Genomic DNA, 25417 nt, shown 5'->3' on the forward strand with positions numbered 1-25417 from the left:
CACTTGGGAGCGCTCCTATGTTTCTGTGTTTGGAATATGACCTTCAGACTAAAACACAGAGACATGATTCAATACATAACTGTAAATGTCTGTCTTGGGAATAAAGTGGCTTAGAATAAATATCTTATGCATGCTAGGTCTGCCTCTCAAAGCATGGTCTCTCTAGATCTCATGAGTCTCGTGAGCTGCATAGGCTTACAAGAGATCAGAAAAGGATACAATGACTACATAAGTACAGACATCAAACAAACTTCAAAATCGTTCAAAATTTCTTCTATTTCTGGGATGCAAGTACTGTTCAAATCTGCATACAGGCTTATTCATATCTAAACCAAAGTGTCTTGGGAATTCCCTGGTGGTCCAGTGGTGAGGACTCAGCGCTTTCATTGCCAAGGCACAGATTCAAACTCTGGTCAGGGGAACTAAGGCAATGTGTCCAAACTTGTTCAAATGATACCGGAAAAAAAGGATCCCAAATTCTCAGACAATGTAAATCATATATCTAATATCTGATCAGAGTAAACATATAAAGAACTCTTACAACTCAACAATATAAAGACACCTCAATAAAAAAGTCAGTAAAGGACTTGAATAGACATTTCTCCAAAGATACAAAAATGGCACACCGGGACATGAAAAGATTCACAACACTATTAGGGAATGTAAACCAAAACCACAATGAGACCCCACCTCATACCCACCTGGATGGCTATGATCAAGAAAAGGAAAATTACCAGTGTTGAGGAGGACGGAGAGAAACCGGAACCCTCATATATTGCTGGTGGGAACAGTACAGTCACTCTGGAAAACAAGCAGTTCCTCAAAAAATTATACACAGAATTACTATACAACCCAGCAATTCCACTCCTGTATACACCGAGAAGAACTAAGAACAGACACACAGATACCTGTACGCCAGTGTTCACTGCAGCACTATGCAAAACAGTTAAAAAGGCAGAGGCAACCCCAGCGTCCATCAGACGAACGGATAAACAAATGTGGCATACACGTATAACGAAGTAGTACTCAGCCACAAGGAGGAATGAAGTTCTGATAGGTACCACAACATGGACAAAACTTAAGAACATTAAACTGTGTGAAATACGCCAGAGACTGGGATACATATTGTATGATTCCATTTACGAACCTTTTAGAATAGGCAAGTTCAAAAAGACAGAAAGTAAATTAAGATGGTTGAAATGGCTATTCTGTCATATATTTTCTTAACCAAAATTTTAAAAAAAGAGAAGCTAACATGCAGCCTTTATTTTTGGGGACTGCACTGTGTGGCATGTGGGATCTTAGTTCCCCACCCAGGGATCGAACCCGTGCCCCTCTGAAATGGAAGTGCGAAGTCTTAACCACTGGACTACTAGGGAAGTTCCACACACAGCCCTTTTGGAAAACAGTTTTACAATTTCTTACAAAGTTAGAACAGTCTTACACAATCCAGCAGCCATGTTTCTAGCTATTTATCTAAATGAATTGAAATTTATGTAAACACAAAATCTTACACATGTTTACAGCAACTTAGTAAGTTACCAAAAATTGTGGGTTAAGAGAAAAGTCCTTAAATAGGTAAATGGATAAACAAATTGTGATATATACCACAATGCAATATTATTCACCCAAAAAGGAAAGCACATGCTACAAGGAAGACGAACCTAAAAACACGCTGAATGAGAGTCAGGCACAAAAAGCCACATGCTGTTTAATTCCATTTATATGAAATAATCAAAACAGGCAAATCTATTGACAGAAAGCAGATTGGTAGTTGCCAGGGGTTGGGAGAAGGCAGAAAACTGAACTGTCTGCTTAAGGAGTACAGGGGTTTCTTCTGGAAATGATGAAAATAGTTTGGAACTAGACAGAGATGTGGATGCATAATGTGAATGTACTAAATACCACTGAACCATCGAACTGTTCACTTAAAAAGAGTTGATTTTGGTCGAAGGGCACAAACTTTCAGTTGTAAGATGAGTAAATTCTAGAGATTTAAGGTATGGAATGATTAGTATAGCTAATAATAATGTTGCTGTTTAGTTGCTTAGTCGTGTCTGACTTTGTGACCCCATAGGCTCTAGCCCACCAGGCGCCTCTGTCCACAGGATTTCCCAGGCAAGAATACTGCAGTGGGTTGTCATTTCCTTCCCTGGGGGATCTTCCCAGTCCAGGAATCGAAGCCGCCTCTCTTGCATTACTAACGGGGTTCTATACCACTGAGCCACTTGGGAAGCCCCAGTTAACAATATTACATTAAAAAAGATTCACTTTATATGTGTTTCACATCAATTTTAAAAAAAGGAAACAAAACCAAACCCAAAGGAGGTATCTTAAAGAACCTGGACACCGAGAGTGAAGTCATCCCACTCCTCAGTGCCCCCTCCTCTCCCTCAGTCCTGGCTCACTGCCATGACTTTCAATCTCCCGTCTGCAAACACATGAGGTACTGAAGAACAAGCTGCTCTGTGGGTTTCAAACACTAAATTCACCACTGTTTCTGTTAATACTAACTTACTTCTCCCTTAAGATCTGAGCTGGAACACTAAGAGCTAACATTTCACCATCACTGTTCTAAAATAGCTTTGAGATGCCCTCTGTGATGCTCATTTAAGGAGACAGGACAATGGATGTCCTGGCCCTAAGACTGCCTCCTGTTGCGTGATGCCAACCTTTCTGTCCACCTGTCAGGACCACAATCTTGCTAAAGCTGCTGGTTCTTACTGCTATCACTTCTCTAGAACCAACAACTGTTTTCTAGCACCTTCCCTTCTCTGTGGCCAATTTTTTTACAATGCATGATCACTGATCTGCCTGTTTGCTTCCTCACTACACTACTGAACACCCTAAGGATAAGTGCTAGGACTCATCCCAGAGTTCTGAAGAACAGCTGCTGATGCTCACCTGGTCATTTCTGGCTTCCTGTTGTGTATTCCAACGTACAAGAAGTGCTACACTTCATTCTCTACCTACCTCTATCCTGATTTCTTTTCCAAAAGGTTCCTAACCACCAAAACAATCTTTGGATAAGGACAAGACTTCCCTGTGTCCAAACCAAATACAGTTGGTTCTCTGTATGCACAAGTTCAGCCAACCACATGGGGGAAAAAGATTCCAGAAAGTTTCAAAAAGTAAATAGTTAAGAAGTCTTCAGGAGATGAACCACCTGCAAATAGAAACCTCAGAATAGTTTGTAGAACAGTACCAAGAACCACCTTCATTTGCAAATAAAAAGACAGTTCTGTTACTGAATGCTTAAAAGACATGAGCCATCAAGCCATGAAAAGACAAAGAAGAAATGTAAATACATATTACCAAGTGAAAGAGGCCAATCTGAAAAGACTATGTACTGTATGATTCCAACTATATCATGTTGTGAAAGTCAAAACTACAGAAACAGTAAAAAGACCATGGTGGCCAGGGATGACGGGGAGGGAGGGATGAACAGGCAGAGCACAGAGGAGTTTTAGGGCAATGACTACTCTGTAGGATCCTGTAATGATGGCTACAGGTCATAAATTTCTCCCAAGTCACAGAATATACAACACAACACTAAGAGTAAACTACAGTGTAAACTATGGACTTTGGTGAAAATGTGTCAAGGTACGTTCATAAATTGTAATAAATGAACCACTGTAGTGGGAGATGTTAATAAACCAGGGAGGCTACACATGTGTGGGGGCAGAGGGTATACAGGAAATATTTGTATCTTCCTCTCAATTTTGCTGTGAATCTAAAACTGCTCTAAAAAAATACAGCCTATTTTTTTAATGTACTGGATATGTACTAAGCTATAAACAATAGCTATATCCAAAGAGTAGGATTATACACCTATGTACTGTTTGAATTTTATACCAAGAGCATGCACTAATTTTATAATAAAGGGATGCATTTCAAGAAAAAAAAAAGTTCTAAAAGTTGTTTCAACTAAAACACTATGCTAACATTCTTGACATTTTTCTTTAACATATATAATTATTTCCATGTACAACTATTTCAACAAAAGTAACTATTCTCATATGACTATTTTAACTCTAGAACAAAAATACTGTTAAGAGTAGTAGGGCTTTTTTTTTCAAATTTTCATTTTAGCAGATTCTAATCTTATTCTTAAAATACTATAAAGTGTATCTCAATAAAATGTTAATAAGCTGAATCAAGTCAACAAGAGAAACAATGTACTGGCTTACAGAACCAGGTCTTTACTCATCTCTAGATGGAAAGACAGAATTTCCCATTTTCCTGTTCCCAAATGATTTAATTTAGAATGAACTAAAGCAGAGAGAAAACATGAGTCTCTCCCCCTCAGAACCGGGATCACCTGTTAATTTGCTAATAAATCAGATACACGACGTCTACCCAGTCAACGCAGTGACTCTACCTTAGCGGAGAGCCGCATATCACAGGCTCCCGAGAAGACTTCCTCATGAATTACTCACTGGGGAAGATTCCTGAGCAGACACAGAAGGACTGGGATCAAATATTAAGAATATGGCACACACAAAAAAGGGAAGTACAGATAATGTTTGGTCTGTTGAGAAAAGATTCAATAAACATATAATCAACTACTATAATTAGAAGTCAATTTCAATTCTCTTTAACATTTTCAAGGTTTACATCTTAAACATAAGCAAAGAGCATCAACAAAAGAAATCTTTTCTATATAAAAAGATTTCTGATGAAATCTTAAAACCTTTTGATTTTGAAAACAAGCTGCTGATTTCTTTTCAAATCCAGAGAACAGTAGACTGTGCTGGCATCCTTTGAAAGCTGAGCAAGATAAGTTCAAGCAAGTAATAAACGCATGGAACTCATTAATTCAGAAAGGGATCATGAACAGTGAGCCAAAGGGGAAAAAGAAACTGAAGCTCCTATGGCACATTCCTTTGAAAGCTGGCAAGAAAACTCTACTTCTTTTATTAATTCATACAAAAACTATTTGCTGAGCACTACCAACTTGCCAAGCACTATTCTAGATGCCAGGGATATGATGGGGAACAGAAAGTCCCTGCCCTCACACAGATGATGTTCTAACAAGCAGGCCCCAAAATGGCACTTCTGGACCCCACTCTATTTTTTTCTAAATTCAAACCCAAACTCTTCCCTTCAAAGGTATTACAGGGCAGGGAGTTCTGTGGTTTGTCCACCCCAGCCACTAGCAGTCCCTCTGACCTCATCTGCTGCTTTCCGTGTCAGAGGAGAGGAACAGCAGGCCGTCACTCTAACATACCCGAAGAGCTGACTCGGAAAAGACCCTGATGCTGGGAGGGACTGGGGGCGCAAGGAGAAGGGGATGACAGAGGATGAGATGGCTGGATGGCATCACTGACTTGATGGACATGGGTCTGAGTAAACTCCAGGAGTTGGTGATGGACAGGGAGGCCTGGCATGCTGTGATTCATGGGGTCGCAAGACACGACTGAGCGACTGAACTGAAGACCCTCATCAACTCATTGCTGAGAATATTTTACCAGGCTAAATTAACTCATTTCTTTGGCTGATATTGTCTCCGAATTTTCCCTCCATTCTTCAACTATTTTAGTTACTCTTAGAGATGCTTTGCAAGTTTTTTTTAACAACAAATTCAAATTTAATACCTACTTTAATACCTACTATGTGAAGGGGACATAGAGAAATAAAGATTAACAAAGTATGGTGACCATCTAGGAATACAATCTTGTGGTGAAACAGACACACTCCACATTAACTGTAACACATGGACAGACACAGGAGAAAGGGAGACAGTCGGGGAGAGGCTCAGAGGCGTTCACTCTCCACGCACTGACGGGAGCGCGCCAGCTGCGGGGGCTCCAAAACAAAACACAGCACAGCCCCGACCACAGGGCCTTAGAGCCTCGCGCAGGAGTATTTGAAAACAGTTTGCAGTTTTTCCAGCAAAAATCTAACAGGTACCCAAGATAAGAAGAGAGAGATGATGAGAGCTGCTCGAGCTGTGGCGCTCACAAGATGATACACTTCTTCCACTAAAGCCAGGCCACTTGGGGTACCCAGGTCCAAGGGGATAAGAATATCCCCCACCTTACCTGTGTTGGTACAACACTAGAGAACCCTGCCACCCACCTAACACAGGGAGTGCATGGAAGCAGTGGTTAAGTCAAGTCTGAGAGCTCTGGGGTAATTTACAAGCCACTGGTCTAATAAACGGGAACAGAAGAAGCATATGGGGACACAGGCAGGAAGAGCTGAGTCTAAATCATTGGAATCCAAAACTAGACAGACAACTGTCAAGGTCCGACCAGTTTCTCTAAAATCCCAAGAGGCAGCAAGCTCACCTTAACTACTTTCTACTTTAACCCTGCAGACCTTGTTTCCTCAGCCAGCTCTGTGTGCCTGCCACAGCAGTCTCTTGAAAGCTTTCCTTGTTCAAGCTTCCTGCTCTCCACTTCGCTCTTGTCCCCCAGCAGAGACCTTCACAGAGCTCCCCGGAAAGCACTCTCGCCCACTGCCCCCAGGCCCACGTGTATCCCACCCACACAACTTGCTTTCCCCCAGAAGAGGGGATTCCTACAATTCAAAGCCAATCGCCTGGATCACACAGGGCCCCGAGGTCTCCTGGAAGGTCCTCAACCCAGTGCTCTTCTGCATCTTCAACTCAGCCCTGTGCTGGCTCCTTCCCACCTCCATTTACACGCACTTAAGTTTTTCTTATGTCTAAAAAAACTCTTCACTTAACCCCAGGTTCTCCCTATAACTACATTTTACTTTCCTCAGTGGCCAAATTTTACAAAGGCTCGACTCCAAACTTACTGTCTCCACTTCTTCCCCCCACTTTCTCATCAATACACAACCACCTGGCTTCAGTCATCCCCTATCCTTTCAAATGACATGTTTCAGCAAGCTTAGCTACTGCCTCTGACTTGAGGCTCTTTCTTCATGCCAGGCTGTCTGGGTTTTCCTTCTCACCTGCTGGTTGCATCCTCTCCGCTCTTCTTTAAGTGCTGCCCTGCTGCCTTAAATGTTCACATTCCTCAGAGTTCTGTCCTGACCCTTTGAGCCCTTGTCATTATCAGCAGCAACAATATAATGGGCACAAAGGTGGGCGGGCGGGGCGGATGGGAGTGTCAACTACAAGACCCGTGAGGGGCTGAGTCCTGTGAAGTCCCCATTACTGGTGGCAGACGCCCATCACTCAGGCAGGAAAGAGGAAGGAACACTTTCCTACATACAGACACTCCCTGTTCACCCTGACAGCAACCTCATCTACTCCCAGGCTGGAAAAGACATGCTCACCTCCACGTCTTACCCTACAGCCCAGTCCCTTCCCCTAATGTCCGTTTTGTGCCTCTAACACCTAATGCCGTCCTTACAAGCATTTCGACTTAAGTTCAAAATTAAATTTATCACTTCCTACCACACCCCAATCTTTTCATTCTCCACTGTTTTCTATTTCAGTGAATGGCGCCACCACCACCTGGTTTCCGAGCTAGAAGTCTGGACTCTCCTTGGTTCCTCCTTCTCCCTCACAAATCTACTTCCTAGTTGGCCTGTTCTCATCCCATCATTACCTTCACTTAGTCAATACACAGGGCCTTGTTGTTTATTTAGTCACTAAGTTGTGTTCACTCTCTCCTCTTGCTGTCAATCTTCCCCAGCATCGGGGCCTACTATGAGCCTAATCAACCCACTCCAGTACTCTTGCCTGGGAAACCCCATGGACAGAGGAGTCTGGCGAGCTGCATGCAGTCCACAAAGTCACGAGTCAGACACGTCTTAGCGACCAAACAACAACTGCTATGTGCCAAAATCTTCCCTTGTAGCTCAGTCAGTAAAGAATCTGCCTGTGATGCAGGAGACCAGGGTTCGATTCCTGGGTCAGGAAGATTCCCTGGAGAAGGAAATGGCAACCCACTCCAGTATTCTTGCCTGGAGAATCCCATGGACAGAGGAGTCTGGCGGGCTACAGTGCATGGGGACGCAAGAGTCGGACACGACTGAGCGACTAAACCACCACCACCACCTTTATCGGCCAAACACTGCTGCTGACACTGACGTACAACAGTGAACAAGCCAAGCTCAACCCTAGAGGAAGGGACGGGCAAACAAATAAAAGGATGAGATAATTTCAGGTGGTGACAAAAGTTATAAAAAAAATAAAGCAGGCTGACGTGATGAAGCACTACCTCAGACCGTAAGGGCTAGAGAAAACACAGAGAAAGAAATATTTAAACGGGACCTGGGGACTTCCCTGGTGGTTTGCTGGTAAAGACTCCTGATGCAGGGGGTATAGGTTAGATCCCTGGTTGGGGACCTAAGATCTTGCATGTGGCTTGGTATGGCCAAAAAAGAAAAGATAAACTGAACCTGAATGGCAAACAGAAACAAGTCTCACACAGATTTGGGAAGCAGGATGTCCCATGCAGAGGGAATGTTGAGTGAACAGCTCCAAGGAAGAAATGAGCCTGAGGGATTCAAGAAACAGAGGGAAGGTCAAAGAGGCTGGAACTGAAGGGAGCAAGGAGGAGGCCAGGTCAGATGGGCTCAGAGACCCTTGTCGGTCACCATTAAGTCAATGGAAAGCTACTGAAGGGCTGTAGGAAGACAACTGACAAAACCCAACGTGAATTTTTTAAGATCATTTTAGCTGAAAAGCAGAAAAAATTACTTGGGAGGGCCAAAAATATTGGGGGCTGAAAATTCAGTCAGGAAACTAGTAGTAGAGTAGCCTGGATAAAAGGAGATGGTGCTTGAGACGGGGAGGGGGGAACAGATTCAGAATGTGTCTTGGACATAAAATGAACAGAATTTGCTGGGAGACTAAATATTGAGAGTGAAAGGGAAAAAGAAATCTAGGACAACTCCAGTTGTTTTTAGGTATAATCTACATACAGCAAAATTACATATAGTGTATCACTCAGTAAGATGTGATGAACGCCTATCAAGGTGCTGAATACTTCCATCACTTTAGAAAGTTCTCTCATGCCCCCTTCCGGTGAACCCCCTGCTACAAAGAGGTAACCACTGATGCGATGTCTGGTATCACAGACTTTGCCTATTTTAGAATCTCTTATAAATGTGATCATCCATTGGGTACTTTTTTGTGTCTGTGTGAAATTCTTCCCTGTTACATGTGTCAGCAGTTTCTTTTTGTTGCTGAGTGGTCTTCCACTGTATGAATATACCATTCTGTTTATCCATTATCCCAATGATGGACAACTGGACTGTTTCCAGTTTTCAGCTATCATGAATAAAACTCCTATGAATATTCTTGTACAAGGCTTATTTGTGGCCACAGGTTTTCATTTCTCTTGGGTAAATACCTACAAATGGAACTGCTGGGTCACAGGGCAGACATGTTTAACCTTTTAAGAAACTTTCAAAACAGTTTTCCAATGGCGTGGCATCAGCAGCAGTATAGGGAGTTCTGGCTGCCTGACTCCTAGGTGTTTCGCTTGAATAACTCCACCTGCAACACAACCAAACTCACATTCTTTTAGCTCTTCAAACATTTTTCACTTTTTTAGACTTTATGAAGCTTCAGTGAAGCTCTGAAACTGGCCATGTGATAGAAGAGCCAACTCGCTGGAAAAGACCCTGCTGCTAGGATAGACTGAAGGCCAAAAGGGAACAGGGCAGGAGAGGACGAGATGGTTGGATGACATCACCAACTCAACAGACAGGACTCTGAGCAAACTCCAGGAGACAGTATGGGGCAGGGAAGCCTGGCGTGCTACAGTCCATGGGGTCGCAAAGAGTCAGACACGACTGAGCGACTGGACAACAGATGCACTCCAAGGACACTTCTCCTCCTTACCCTATCCCCTTTACTGCTATGCATTTTCATTCCACAAATATCCTGAAGGATGAGAAAAGGCTGGGTTGGCCAGTGTTCTGAGCAGAGGACATAGCATATAAAGAAGTCCCTGAGATGAGAAAGAGTTTGGGGCCTTCTGGGACATAGAGAAAGTCAATGTTGCTGAAAGATGGCAAGCAAAACCAGGAGACAGGCAACCAGGGAGGTGGGCAAGGGCCGGGGTATTCAGAGCCTTGTGAGAAATGGGAAGTCTGTATTTTCTATTTAGTGCTATGAGAAACCGCTGAACTATTTAAAGTGGAGGAAAGACAGGTGACTGGCCGCTCTGGGCAAAGTGGAATAGAGTCAGATGGGCAAAAGTCAGGGGGACATGTTAAAAGGTAATCAGAGTGTTCCAGGTAAGAGATGATGGTGGCTCAGAGATTGTGGCAGGAGAGTGGACAGATTCAAATCATATTACAGCAACTGCACTGACAGTAATGTGATAGATTAGGTCTGGAAGGTGGTGAGAGAAAAGGTGGAATGGGATCTGAGAAAGTGGTTAGATGTTAAAATCACTTATGGAGAAGGGAACAAATGGAGGAGAGTTTAAGGAGTATGTGTTAGTTTTGGACTTACAAAGCTCAACCTACTGATGAGCTATCCAAATTGCAGCATTAAGCAGGAGGAGTCAAGAGGAGCTAGGAGAGTCTGGCTAAAGATATTAACATGATGGTCATCAACTTATGGGCACTCATCAAAGCCTAGTGGTATCTGAGAGCACCTGGAGAGAGAGTGCAATGACCAAGAGGGTCCAGAGAATGCCAACCGATAAGCAAAAGCGGAGGAACAAGCCACAGAGTTGGGAAGAGACTGTTGAGAGAACAACAAGCGTCAGGACAAAAAAGCCAATGGCCCTCCTTTGAGAAGTCTCGTATGACCGTTTGAGTGAGAATAATATGTCTTGGTTCAGCTCCATGTATTTCCCCATTAGAGCACTTCCAATAGCCCTGTTTCAACTGCCCTTCTCTACTGAGCAGATGGCTTCCCAGGTGGCTCAGTGGTAAAGAATCTGGCTGCCAATGCAGGAGACTCGGGTTTGATCCCTGGGTCGGGGAGATCCTCTGGGGTAGGAAATGGCTACCCACTCACTCCAGCATTCTTGCAGGGGAAAGTCCATGGACAGAGGTGGACTACAGTCCATGGGGTTGCAAAGAGTCTGACACAACTGAGCATGGGCACTGAGCAGAACTTTGAGGATCTAAAATCAACAGGATTGGCAGGAATCAGTCAGTCATTCAGTCAGTTAAGTCACTCAGTCGTGTCCAACTCTTTGCAACCCCATGGACTGTAGCACGCCAGGCTTCCCTCTCCATCACCAACTCCTGGAGCTTCCTCAAACTCATGTCCATTGGGTCGGTGATGCCATCCAACCATCTCATCCTCTGTTGTCCCCTTCTCCTCCTGCCTTCAATCTTTCCCAGCATCATGGTCTTTTCCAATGAGTCAGTTCTTTGAATCAGGTGGCCAAAGTATTGGAGTTTCAGTTTCAGCATCAGTCCTTCCAATGAATATTCAGGGTTGATCTCCTTTAGGATGGACTAGTTAGATCCTCTTGCACTCCAAGGGACTCAAGAATCTTTTCCAACACCAGAGTTCAAAAGCATCAATTCTTTGGTACTCAGCTTTCTTTAAAGTTCAACTATAGTCCAAAGTAATGTCTCTGCTTTTTAATACGCTGTCTAGGTTGGTCATAGCTTTTCTTCCAAGAAACAAGCGTCTTTTAATTTTATGGCTGCAGTCACCATCTGCAGTGATCTTGGAACCCCAAAAAATAAAGACTGTCACTGTTTCCATTGTTTCCCCATCTATTTGCCATGAAATGATGGGACCGGATACCATGATCTTAGTTTTCTGAATGTTGAGTTTTAAGCCAATTTTTTCACTCTCCTCTTTCACTTTCATCAAGAGGCTCTTTAGTTCTTCTTCGCTTTCTGCCATAAGGGTGGTGTCATCTGCATATCTGAGGTTATTGATGTTTCTCCCGGCAAGATTGATTCCAGCTTGGGCTTCATCCAGCCCAGCATTTCTCATGATGTACTCTGCATATAAGTTAAATAAGCAGGATGACAGTATACAGTCTTGACGTACTCCTTTCCCGATTTGGAACCAGTGTGCTGTTCCATGTCCAGTTCTAACTGTTGCTTCTTGACCTGCATACAGATTTTTCAGGAGGCTGGTCAGGTGGTCTAGAATCAGCTCTGCTCTAAAGGAAATCAATTCTGAATATTCATTGGAAGGACTGATGCTGAAGTTGAAGCTCCAATACTTTGGCCACCTGATGTAAAGAGCCAACTCATTAGAAAAGACCCTGATGCTGAGAAAGACTGAAGGAAGGAGGAGTAGGGGATGACAGAGGATGAGACGGTTGGATGGCATCACCGAGTCAATGGACATGAGTTAGCGAGCTCTGGGAGATAGTGAAGGACAGGGAAGCCTGGTGTGTGGCAGTCCATGGGGTCGGTTGGACACGACTGAGGGACTGAACAACAAGCTCCGCTTCAGTTAGTGTCCTGGCACACAGCACACAGTGGAATGCTTCAGTGGGCCACTACCATTCACCTACAGGTGATGCCATTCACCCATAGGTGGTGCACTCCACTATATACTTTTCCTATTTTAGTTCCTTTTCCCATTGGCCCTGAGGAAGATGTATCTCCATTTTACAGACAAGGAAACTGTGGCTCAAACAAAATGCCTAAGCTCACTCATGCTAATAAGTAACGGAGCCAGGCTGAGGCCACATGTTCTCCTTCACACTCTTCTGCCTCCGTAAACTGCCCAGCACATAGAATTTCTACAGCAAGAATACCCTTGCACATTACTGCGAAAGGGGTACAAAGCCTGCCCATAGGCAACTGCCCCACCCGAGCACCAAGTCCTGCAAACGTCTAGGGATGCAGTCCTGCTCAAGAACCCCTGCTCTGATCAGGCACCGTCGATGATCTCCAGGCTCCCAAAGGAACGGTTGAGCCTAGGGTGCTTCCAAACGGAAAAGGGAAATCTTCCCTGAAACTGAGGTCGAGAGGTGAAAACCTTAGGACTGCCAGGGCCTTACCTCTTTTGAGTTCTAGAACTCATTTTTAGCCACGTACCAGAAATTTCTCCCTACATCTAAAGGGCCTAGCGTGAACTTCACAACTAATGCTAAATGTGGCAGAACTTCTCCATGTCATCCATTCTGGATCAAGATAAAACCAGAGTGAGATTATGTCTTTGGTGGGCCCAAAGAAACCAACACTATATATACATATCTGTGTGGGAAAAAAAAGAGCAGTACAATTCTCTTTGTCCATACCCTGCTTTCGAGGTTGATGTGTGTCTTCTCCCTGACTTCTTAAGTCTGGAACTACACAGGCTTTTCCCTAAATGAGTACATTAGCAACCCAAGGCCTTTCTTTTTCTACTCAGGAGCGAATGTTAACGACCAACCCTCTGGTCAGAGCATGGGCTACAGTGGAAAGAATACCAGCCTTGCTGGCAAAGAACAGGGTCCTAGCCTTGACTGTCAGTGTAAAGCTACATTAACTATGGGCAGGTCACCACCTCCCTGGCCCCTTCCCTGAGTAGTAAAGAGGTTGTAAAGTGCTAGACGAGACGATTTCTTTCAGCTCTCTAGATAACTACCAGAGAGCACAGAAAGGGTGGGTGAAGGTATCTGGATGACACTGGCTGGCCGGCAAAAGTGTGGAGGATAGACCCTCCCGGCAGTGGATAACAAAGCCTCTCTGACTGCACTGTCTCCTCTCCTGCCAAAGTCCCCACTCTCAGATACCCCTGCTTCCTCCACCCCACTACCCCACCCAAGGTCACTTGGGATCTTCTCTTTGAAGCAATATCTAGCAGAGTGCCCTGCATACAGATATCACTAATTTTTGCTAGCTTCAGTTGAAGTTTTAACCAAGTACAAGGATTGTTAACACCCCAATCCAACTTCTTAACAGAGAAACATAGACATAGTTAAATGATGTTTCTAATAATGCCTAGCAGTCATCGATATAACAACACATCTCTGTGGTTTTGCTTTTTTCTTTTGCGGGGTTGGGGGGGACCGTGCATGGTTTGTAAGATCTTCGTTTGAACCCACACCCCCTGTAGTGAAAGAGCAGAGCCCTAGCCACTGGACCACCAGGGGAAGTCCCTCCACATTTCTGGGTTTTATCAGAACAATGTTAATAAAGCACACACATTTCTCTTTCCTACCCTTTATAAAGTATCACTAATAATCCCTCTTAAGTTCTCTTGAGCCAGGTCCCCATTCACAAAGCAGAGACACAAACAGAGGGAAGACTTCAGCCAACCCACGTCTATTCTTTGGATTAACTTCTCAAGATGCTCAGGACTAAAGTAAATCATTCACTTTGTTTAATGCCACTTTCATCCATCCCACAGATCCAGTCTGACTGCCCTACTGGCAGAAAATTCTCCAGAAGAGGGGACATCTTTATGATCACTTTGAGCAGCTTCCTTTGAATCACTATCACATTGTCTTTTTATTCTCTTCATCACTATGTTCACTGCCAGACACATTTACTTACTGTCAACAGTCCGTCTCCAGAGCAGGCTCCTTCTCTATCCTGCCCACCACTGCACCTCCCATGTTTCAGAACAGTGCTTACAAATGCTTGTCAATGAAAACTAGAACATAGAGAATCTTAAACCATGTTTAGGGATGTGTTGTTCAAACACACAGAAAACAATCTTCCAATAAGGCTGATATTCAACTGTTGCAATAACTTCCACCCTTTCCCACAGAACAGCTTACATATGCAGACTGCAGTAAGGTTATTTTCCCCTGTAGCTAATGCTTTCTCTTTCTTAACATTCCCACAATGAAGCATCAGATAACAAGCCACAGATACACCAATAAGTCACTTTACAGTTCATCTTCCTGCTGGGCCATGCACATTACCTACAAAGTAAATACAGCTCTAATGCAGAAAGTACTGATCGTGTTTGTCGCCATGAGAATCTTTCCACCCATACTGCATGTACCATAGGTATTAAGACGACCTTCAAACCTAATAATAATTTTTTAAAAAACCTATTCAGTCTAAATGCAATGTGACCAAATTATGCTCTATGAAAGGCTTGATTTCATTATATTTCAAATGTATCACTTATGTGTACAGTTCTGCCCCAATATAAATAGCATTATGCTGTTTTCCTTTGTTACTTTTACCTCCACAAAAAGGAAATGAAGGCACACAGTCAGAAGCCCCAGATAGAGCTAACGATATCACCAAGGTGTCTTGCACACAAGCCCCCAGGAGGAAGAGAGATGAAGGCATACTGGGGAAGGGCTGTCTTTTATAAATGTACCTTTTGAATCCCATCTGGCCAAACTGAGAGCAGGTACCAGATAATGATTCCTGTACCTTTTGAATCCCATCTGGCCAAACTGAGAGCAGGTACCAGATAATGATTCCTGTACATTGTAAACCAGTAACAGACAGGAAGGGAGATAGCCTCATATATATTGTGTCACTCTTTGAGCTGATAGAAGTTTTCAGTTTAAGCCAGAATGGCAGAATTGGGTATGAAAGAGAAACTTTTTCGATTAAATCTCAGGTGCACTGGCAAAACCGGCCAGTTCTGAGGAAAGTGAGATTTTAGAAAACTCGCGGGGATCACTAAATCAGAAGGCACAGTCTTCCTGAGGCCAGGTTTCAAATTCATTATAACTTTTAAATTAAAAAGAAAAAGGAAAAGATGAAGAAGGGAAGCACAACAGGTAATTTGGATTCCAAAGCCAATCTATCACTAGCTGACTTGTTACTTGAGCTGGCAGTGAGCTATAACGGACCTAACAGAGGCTTTGGAGTCAGGGGGAGGACAGTCACAACCAAACCCTGACCCTCATCAGCTCCTTGACCTCTCAGGAAAAGAAGAGGTGGTATATCTCTCAGGTCTGCTGGGTGGATTTTGTTAGGTAAGTTAAAACGCCTTGGACAGAACATACTGGGGTATTTCTGGTTTTGTTTTTTAAAACAAATGCTAGCATCCTTTCCTCTCCTTAGAAAGACAAGGTTGAACTTAGAAGAAGTCCAACTCTAATTTCTTGATCTACATCCCACTACACTTTATGAAGGTTAAAAAAAAAAGGTTACAGAACCTAAAATCCTTATCTCCTGACATCTTACCGCCTTGGCAACCTTCTCTCACAAACGTACACACAAATAAACACTTCCTCTGTAAGAGTTTTATAACTTTTTCCTCATAAGTTACAACAAAAATGTAAATTTACGTGAGTAGAATAACTGTTTACAATTTAAGTAACTGTAAGGTTTTTAAAAGCCCACACAAAGCAAGGTCATAGTTCAAATACCAACATAAATAGTTTATTTTGGAAAACCCCAAATAATCAATCTGCAGAGCCATATAAAAGCGTCTACCTATGTGACAGGCCTGATGTCAACACACAAGGAAAAGTCTACCAATCCATCTCCAAGGCGGGCATTATAAGCATACCTCCCAAAGCTGTGACCCTTTTTGAAATGTGTGCACAAAAAGAATTAAAAAGTGGTCTAAGAAAGACATGTCACACATTAGGCACATGTCCTTCAAGGATCCCAATACTAGAAATTTAAGACAAACAAGACCAACCTCTGAGGTTGGTCCAGAAGGCCTAGCCAGTCAAAGGCATGGCCTAAGGCCCTCACACACGATAAAATCAGTGAAATTAATTGGGGTTCTTCAGCATCTGAGAGGAAGCATCCAGCTACCATTAAGGAATAAATTGGGGATGCAAATAATTAGTGCACCCTGAGGTGACAGTTAATTCCACTAGCATGCCACTTCACAGGAGATGTTATAGAATTCCTTCTCTGAGAATACTAAAGCTGGAAATTTCGAAAGTTAGCCAAACATCCCTTGAAAGAACTTTAAATAAGGTCCCTTCGTAATATCCTGCATAGAAAGATCTTGGATTTCCTTGAAGCTAACCAACACACAGAATCAAATACACATTATCCACAATTCCAAGTAGTCAGAAGATGACCAAAAAAGCTTTCCCTGGTAACTCCTTCTTGCAAAGACAAAAAAAAAAAAAAAAATACAAGGCACATTCAGCCCAGGCTAGAATATACTTTCTGAGGAGCACAGAAAAGCATCTGGAATTCGAGGAAAAACTGCACCCTGACCAAGTCTTACACTCTGTCGGAGCAGAAGCTGAAAACTGAAGGGTGAGATAGACTTTTAAAAGCCAGGTAAGCAACAGTCTGCATCTCCCAGGAAGTCACCTACCACTAAAGCAAAAGCACAAGGGACTACCTAAAAGCCCTGGAACGTCTGAGCCTTTACTGAAGCGGACAAAACTGAAGTATTGGGGAGGCAGGTAACTTGGCCAGGGTTATAGTTCACTTGGTGGCAAAGCTGGAAGGAGATTCCTGGGTCTTCCAGGTCGAACTTCATTCAGGGCAGTTTCCCACTTCAGCCAGCTTTCACTCCCTTTAAGATCCTCAGTGAGGATCTTAACTGAGGATCCTCCCTTAAACTCCTCACCGAAGCTGTTAACAGAAGGGTCCTATTATCATTCAAAGATCTGCCTGTTAGATAACAACTAGAAAATTCCATCCATTTTACATAAGTTATCAGAGACATCTAATCTTCGCGAGGTGGGGGGGGGGGGGGGGGGCGGTATCCTAATTTTGATCTGTCCCCTAAGGGCAAACGAAAGGGCTGCAGACAGTGCTAGAATCCACAACCACAAATACAGACAGACAATAATCCCCACCCACAGGCCCAGGAAGGCGGCCGCTCCTCTGCGCCGCCTCCCCACACCCCCACCCCCCACCCCGCGCCGCCCCTCAACTCACTAAATTCCACTCCCATCCCGGCGCACGGGAGACATTCCACCTCCATCCTCTGCCAGAGCGGGCTGGGCCGGACCGGCCGCTCTCCTTCCACCACCACTCCCCATCTTCCCCAAAAAGATCAGAAGCCTAGAGCCCTAGCCCCCCCCCCCCCCCACCAAAACGAGCCGTACGCTCGCACACGGGGGACCGCCGGATACAGCACCCACAGCCCTGCTCACCGCGGCGGGGGAGAAAAACCCCACGCAGGAAGGGGGTCCCGCACTCGGCTCTCCGCCCCGGGCGGGGGGCCGGGACCTAGCGCCCGGCCAGTCGGTACCTGCCCTCCGCCCCCAACAGGCGAGAAGCAGCCGCGTCCACATGGCTTCAGGTGTTCACATGGCAAGAAGCGGGCCCTCTGCCCTCCCCGCGGCGGGGGCGCGCGACGTCTCCCCAGCTCCGCTCCCGCCCGCGGTAGCCCGGCCGGCCCCTCCCCAAGCCCGGCCCTCCGCCCGCCCGCCTCGCCCCCAGCAAAGTGGCGAGAGCTGCGGGATATACCCGGGGCTGCCAGGGGGGCACCCCCCACCCCGGGACGGGCGGCGCTGACCCCGCCGACCCCCCGGACGCCGCCCGCTCACACCCGCCGCCGGTGCACCCGAGGCCGCGACGAGCAGGTACCTTTCTCCGGCACCCTCAGGCCAGGACCGGTGCCCAAGCCTGGTCAGACCGAGACCCCCCACCCCCCGCCTCAGCGCCCCGATGATGCCAGGCCGGGCCCTTTCCCCTCAGCGCCCCGAGGCCAAGGCAGGCCGCTCTCTCTGCACTCCCGGGTCGGGTCGGGCCGGCCCCTCAGCACCCCGAGTCCTGGCCTCGGAGTCCGGGGGGCACGGCGCACTCTCAGGTCGGGCCGGGCAAGGACCTCTGTCTGCCCCCAGCCCCGGAGGCCAAGACACCCGGCCTGCCCGCCCCCCAAAAGCCCCTCAGCCCCTGACCCCGGCCCCTCCCCCTCAGGCGCGGGCGGCGGTTACCTGCGGGAGCCCCCCGCCCGGTCCCTCGGCCTCAGCCGGGGGCGGGAGGGGAAGGAGCGGCGGCGGCGGACGGCGCTGCGCGGGGTGGGGGTGGGGGAAGCCTCCGCCGCCTCCAGCTCGGGCGCCCGGGGCCGGCGGCGGGGCGGGCCGAGGGGCCGCGGCCCCTCGACGCTCGCTCCGGCCCGCGCGCTCGCGCTCGCTCGCTCGCTCCCCGGTCGGGCGCGCCTCAGGGCGGGCTCCCCCGTCGGAGGCCGCGGCCGCCTCGCAGGGGCCGAAAGCCGCTGGGCTCGGGGTTTTTTCTCTCCATTCTCCCAACACACAGGAAATAACAGAGCGTCAGGTGACGCCGGACGGCCAATCGCGTGGCTCCGAGCCGCGGCGCGCGCGGGCGGGCGGGAGCGGGGCGCGCGGCGGGGGCGGGGCCGGCGGGGGGCGGGGCCGGCGGGCGCGCGCGTGCCCACCCGCGTGCGGCCGCGCCGAGGCCTGCGCGCGCCTAGCCGGAGACCTCCCGGCGCCCCCCGGCCCGCCCCGCCCGCCCCGCCCCGCCCGCCCGGCGGCCTGGGTCGCGCGGAGGCGGCGGCAGGTCCCCCTCGGCAGCTGCGGGGTGCGGCGCGCGTGTCTCGCCGCTCACCCAGTGCCATCTTGGCCCGCAGATCCCGGCCGTCCTGGGAGTGGCCGCGAGCCAACTTTCTGGGGAGTTGGTGGCCCGGAATCTCTCCTTGAGATTTCTGGAGTTCCCTCGGAGCCACCAAAACCAAAATCGTGCCTCTGGCCCCTCGTGGAGAGACCCCCTGTAACCTGGCTTAGTGGGGCCGGCTCCTGCCTGCCCTAGCGCCCTCCGGGCCCGCAGGCCTACTTCCCTAACCGCCCTCCACCCCTTGGCGCCGCGTGTCCTTGGATGAATGACTTGGGCCCTCTTGGGACTCAGTTTCCTCCGCAATAAAAGCAAGGATGAGGAGGCCCACCAACCTCGCCTGTAAAATAGATGCTCACCAAATGCCAGTTGCCTTTGCCTGAGGCAGCCTTAAAAAAAACCTGCCACGCCTGGCTGGCTGGACCCAGGGTCCAGAATTAATTTGGAGATGAGGTGGAGGATTTGTGGCGCCAAGGCCTTGGGCAGTTCCCAGCCTTCTTTTGCAAATCTCATGTACGTTTTATGGAGCAAAGGAATGGTTGACTTTTTTTTTTTTTTTTTTTTTAGAAAATCTCAGTTGTAAAACAACCGGAGATGTTTCTGCTGCATGGCCCACTGTGATCACCAGTGAGACAATCAGTGAGAGGGTCGGTTGTGTTTGAAGTGTTTGTAATCCCCTCTCTCACTCACCCAGAAACCTGGTCAAATTCTCCTCTAGGCCTGTTTCCGGTTGGTACAGTGGGAAGGAGGAGCATGTGGACTAGATGTCCCTAACGTTGACTAAAACTGCTAATTCTAAATTAGGCCCCCATCTGCCCTAGATGTTAAGAGAGTATATGTGGCTTCCTTTCCTAAAGCAACCTGACTTGAAAGTAAACTGGAATTGGAAGAAGTGGGCAGCAGGTGGAAGCTGATAGGAATGGCCTGGGGTGCAGTTTCAGTGTATTTCAGGTCCACAGCTCCCCAGGGACTGGCTCTGCCCTTTCACCTGTCACCCTACCTAGACAGAGACATTAGCTTTGTCTTGCCCTTGGCCACCAGAAGAGGATTCTGGCTGTGGCAACACCTGCTGCCAGCAAAAGGATCCAAAGCAGGGTCTGAGTTGCTGCTGGCACTCCAGGAGGATGTGGCTGGGGAAGGCCTTGATTTCTCCTGGCTTCTGTCCAACAGTACAAAGTGGGGGCTGGCTCCAATGTGGGTCAGAGCTATTCTTGGACCCTTGGTCCCCCAGCACCTCCTGCATGCCAGGTGGGGTGCCAGTCTCTTCCGGGGTAGAGCTTAACAGGCCGCCAAGCCCTGCCCTCTGACTGTTCCCATTGTTCTGTGAGTTTCATTTTCAAATTCTTTGGCACCAAGACTTAAAAGACCAGTGCTGGCTTTTGCTTGAGTCAGAGCTACAGAGGGAAAGAGGGAACTCTTAGCACAGACCCATGTTTTCTGGACAAACACAGAAAGATGTGTGAGAGCTTCCATTTGGCGTTGGGAGCTCTCTCAATTTCTTGAGAGAATTTGTGAAGAAAAGGGAAGCCCATTTCCTAAGAGTCTCTTGCCCCCATCCTTCTCCCCTTCCTATTCCTTCTTCCTCAGCCCCTTTGGGTCTCAGACTGGGAGACGAGAACATGAAAGGGATGGCAACAAGCCCTGCAAAGCCTCATTCAGAAGGGAAGGAATGCAGACAGGTAACTGAAGTCCAGGCTTTTGTTTGTTCCTGCCTCCTGTCCTGAGACTGACCCTACAGCCCCCTCCCCCCCACCTTGGACCCTGCTCGAACAGTGGCTAGCTAACATCTGACCGACCTGGAGACTTCCCCAGTCCTCAGGCCAGGCCAGCCTGGACATTTTCCTCTTAGCAGCCTATCACTTTCCCTTCCAGTACCATCTGGAAAGAGAACATGTGTGGGCATTATGACCAACAGACAGACTTGGGCTGTGTGACCTTGGACTAGTCACTTCACCTCTCTGAACCTTGGTAAAATGGGGATAATGTGACCTCACTCATGAAGCGTTATGGGAATCTAAAGAGATGCATAAAGAATTCAGTACAGTACCAGGCACACATTAGCAATAGCAACAGTTCTATGATGTGGACAGACAAGCAGACTGAGGTTCAGAAAACTAGTCAGTCACTAGCCAAGACCCCATAGTGGCCAGAGCACAATTAACTGGGGACCTCTTTGATCACATTAGTATCTTCCATTGTTCTCTCACTTGTCCCATCTGTGAGAATCTTGTTTTTCCTACCACACTTGAAGAACAGTAGATTAGTTTTTTTCCTTTTTCTCCCTCTCTCTCGTCTAACCCAGTCCCCTCGAAAAATACTTATTGAATTGAATCAGTGGTTTCAATTCCAGAAGCAAAATTAATCCTTTCCCTCCTCCTCCAGCTCCGAGATGGCTTTTGGAAACCCCGTGTCACTCCCTTTATTACAAACTCCTCTGCCCTCCTCCAGGCGCCTGAGCCACTCCGGGATTACAAATGGAGCCTTCTGCCTCTAGGTCAGTGATTCCGCTACCATCTGTCAGCACGGATTGATTGAGGAGACTGGCCCTGCCCGGCATATCAGTGACTTGTGCGAAGTGAGCCGGTGCGGCGCCTTCAGCTGCAGGCGGATGTCCTTCCTCTGGCTCCCTGGCGCTCTCTCGAGCACACGTACCGCCCGCCCGCACCTTTATCCTTCAGTGGGCCCCAGCTCTCCTTCCTCTTGGGAGGGGCCTCCCGCTAACTGGAGCACACGAAGAGGGAGGCCTCCTGGAACTCCTGCTCGCAGGCCTCCAGGAGACGAATTACCAAAAAAAGCCTCCGCTTACCGGAAGTAGGGGACCCCCCTCCCTCCGCCCCCATCCTGCAGAGCCTGTCCCCAGCCAGGCACTTTCCCCACGCAGAGCACAAAGAGCAGGGGTAGCCAGAACCTCTGTGGGCACGCCTTCCTTCCACACGGAGCACCTGCGGTGTGCGAGGCTGCGGGCCCTGATGGAGGGAACACGGGACCTCAGAACAGGTCTTTCCCAGGCAAGGGCAGGGCAGGCAGGAAGGCGCGGGGCGTGGGGATGGCTCCAGATAGATAGAGTGTCCGGGAATCCCAAGACGGAGCCGCGTGCGGACAGCCACGCAGTTCCCAAGAGTGCACACGGCCATGGGAACCGGAGATGGGGGTGCAGAGGTGGGTAGGGGTGGGAGCCTACAAGGCCTTGTATCTGGGACACTTGGTTTCATGGGGTCTCCCAGTGGCCTCTGACCCAGAGATCTGCCCCTCAACCCTGCCCTCCCCCTCATTCCTCCAGGGCCCAAGCGGTGGCTGCCTCCTCCTCAGCCCTCACTGGTTTCACTGGGCTGTCTGTGCTCGCATCTGTTCTGTCCCACAGGACTGTGAGCACTGGCAGGGCAGACCCCTCTGCTTCCCTCCGGTCTCCAGCATTCAAAGGAAGGGCCAGGCACCATCACCATAACAACGATCCCATTAGAAATGGATCCCCAGCCCAGAAGAATCCAAGCTCACTGGGAATAGGCACTGTGGGTTTGCAGCGACGCGATGAGGTTGGTAGTGTTCCCATCCCCACTTTATAGATGGAACCACTGAGACACAGAGAGCTGGACAGCTTGTCTCAAGTCACACTGCTCAGAAGAGGCCAAGCTGGGATTGGAACCCGGGTCTTTAGAGGTTGCACTCTTAGCCACTAAGTTTCCCAGCAGTCAGTAAACACGGGAAAGATGGACGGACACAGACAGTTGGTGGGCCCCAACGTTTGCAGGCAGACGGGGAAAGAGATGGGAGGGGACACAGCAGGGTGGGTGTCAGCCTCTCCCCAAAGTAACTGTAAATCCCTGGAGCCTGGGCAGTTTGCAGGCGTTGGACCCTCAGACCCACACCTGGAAGACCAAGGCCTGCCTACCAAGTGGCAGGAGCCAGGCATCAGCGTACTCAGAACACCGGAGGAGACGCAGTCAGGCAACAGGAGGCCCCTCTCGGGACAGATCACCCTTCAGCCCACTCCCCACTCCTGCCACTTGTGGTCCGAGTCTCCCTGGGAAGTCCCTGGCGTGGTGGCCCAGTACAGGGCGCTGAGCTGGGGGCCTAGCCTGGTTTTACTGACATGTGTCCTTCAGCAAATTATCTGATGGCCCTGAGTCTCATTTCTTCAAATTGTAATGGGTGGGAAGAAGAGCCCAGTGGTCTACCTGCCTCCAGGAAGTCGGGTCCCTTACCTGGCCGACCCGTCTCTCCTCCCCACTCCCAACCTTATGAGGCAGGGATTGCCATCTTCATGGTGCAGAGCAGGAAATGGGGTACACAGAGAGGTTAAGAAACTTGCCTGAGGTCACACAGCTAGCAAGCCACAGAGCTAGTCTGAACTCAGCCTTCTGGCCCCGGAGCCCCAGCTGTCACTTGCAGCCCGGCAAAGTGAAGATGAAATGGTCTGACAATAGTAGTGACAAAGGCGTGTTCTAAGCGCTTCACCTGCGTTAACTTGCTTAATCCTCACCAAAGCTCCATGAGGTGGATACTATTATTACCTCATTCCGCAGATAAGGAAACTGAGTCACGAGGCAGAGACGAAATCTGAACCCAGGCGGGTCGGACTGTGGAGCCCCTGCATGGCTTTATCACAGGCGAACAACAGGGAGGTTCCTTTCCATCGGGATTATTTCTGCTTGAAAGCTCGAGACTTTTAGCCCCGTCCCTGTTGGGCTCCACAGGAAGGCAGTGCTGCATGCTGAGGCATGCTGGGAAAAGACTTTGTTCCGTCCTGTTCTGTTGACACACTCTTCACTTAAAGCCTGAAACCCCAGCTTCCTGCAAAGAATTCAAACCGTGGAGAAAATACGAAGCCATGATAACAGCCACGACTTCCCGCGCCTCCAGTGTTCCCCGTGCTTGGGGCTCCGTGTGTGTGTGTCCTCATCCTTGACCCTTCACGACACCCAACCAGCCCCCCGTTTCCCAGTTGAAGACACTGAAGCCCAGAATTGCTCATAAGATGCCCCCCCGCAAAGTCACACGGCTGCCAAGTTGCAGCTCTTCGGGATGCATCGGCCGCACCCCCACCATGAGGGGTGCGGAGGTGGCCCCCGTGTGCTGGGCTTTGACGGAGATGCTGCTGTTGCTCCTCGACCACACGGTGTCACAACTCCCGGGCCACGGGGAAGGTACTAGGACACAGGTGTGGGAAGTGTGAATGTCAGCGTCCGCTCCACTCCACCTCCCTCCCTCCAGGGACTCAGGCGAGGCTGCCCTGCCGCCGAGGTGAGAGCCTTCTGGAAGCAGTCCTGCCCTGTGAGGTTCCGCATCACTGTCTGCATCTCCCCGGGAGCTCACAGGATAACTCCAAGGCACATGTGTGATGCCGGGAAAATAGAAAGCAGCCAAGTCAGTGGATTCTCCAACTCCCAGCTGGTCTTCTGGATGGCAGCCTCTCTTTCTGGCCCACCCCTCCCTGCCTCAAACTCGTTAGTTTCCAGAAGCCAGCTTTGACCCTACTGCCACCACTACCTCTGGCTCAAAAGTTGTCGGTGGGTCCCAAGGAGTTTCAGAATTCAAGTAAATACTCAAAGCCCTCATCTGGCCCCCACCACCTCTCCAGCCTTCTCTCACGTGTCCCATCCTGCTTCTTTGCCAAACCAAATGAGTCGTGTCCCCACTGTGTGCCTGTCTGCTACCCAAAGCAGGAAGCCCTTCCCTCTTCTCTAGACTGAAATCATACCCTCTTTCAAGTCTCTTTCAAATCTTACGCAAATGCTACCACCTCCACGAGCCCTTACTTTAATACTCAATATAAATTCATTCAACAAACAATAATTGAGCCCTCACCATACACGAGGTCTTGAGCCCAAGGGTCTCTATTGTCATGGAGCATATAGTTCCCTGGGATCGTTAGAGCAAAAATCATCACATAACTAATCATTTGGTAATAGCCACGAAGGAGACACAGAAGATGCAGGTTTGATCCCTAGGTCAGGAATATCCCCTGGAGGAGGAAATGGCAACCCACTCCAGAATTCTTGCCTGTAGAATCCCATGGACAGAGGAGCCTGGTGGGCTGCAGTCCATGGAGTCACAAAGAATCGACACGACTGAACTGCTAAGCACGCGCGCAAACACGCATGCATGCACAATACACGTTGATAAGAAAGCAGGAAGGTGCACAGAGGGTATA

The 25417-nt window shown here is 48.3% G+C and overlaps 1 protein-coding gene across 5 annotated transcripts in view; it reads right to left on the reverse strand.

Annotated features, from left to right (window-relative positions):
- TCF20 (transcription factor 20) overlaps positions 1 to 25417 on the reverse strand; it is a 188542-nt gene that overhangs the window by 70517 nt on the left and 92608 nt on the right. The window contains exon 1 of one of the 5 annotated variants that reach the window (XM_065944970.1): positions 18633 to 18930. The exons of 3 other annotated variants lie outside the window; for them this stretch is intronic. The gene's annotated coding sequence lies outside the window, so the exon portion shown is untranslated. Of the gene's footprint in view, positions 1 to 17846; positions 17862 to 18632; positions 18931 to 25417 lie in introns of those variants that run through there. One more of the 5 variants, XM_065944979.1, reaches the window with a different exon arrangement.

This window comes from Muntiacus reevesi, chromosome 1 (assembly GCF_963930625.1).
Source record: "Muntiacus reevesi chromosome 1, mMunRee1.1, whole genome shotgun sequence".
NCBI lineage: Eukaryota > Metazoa > Chordata > Mammalia > Artiodactyla > Cervidae > Muntiacus > Muntiacus reevesi.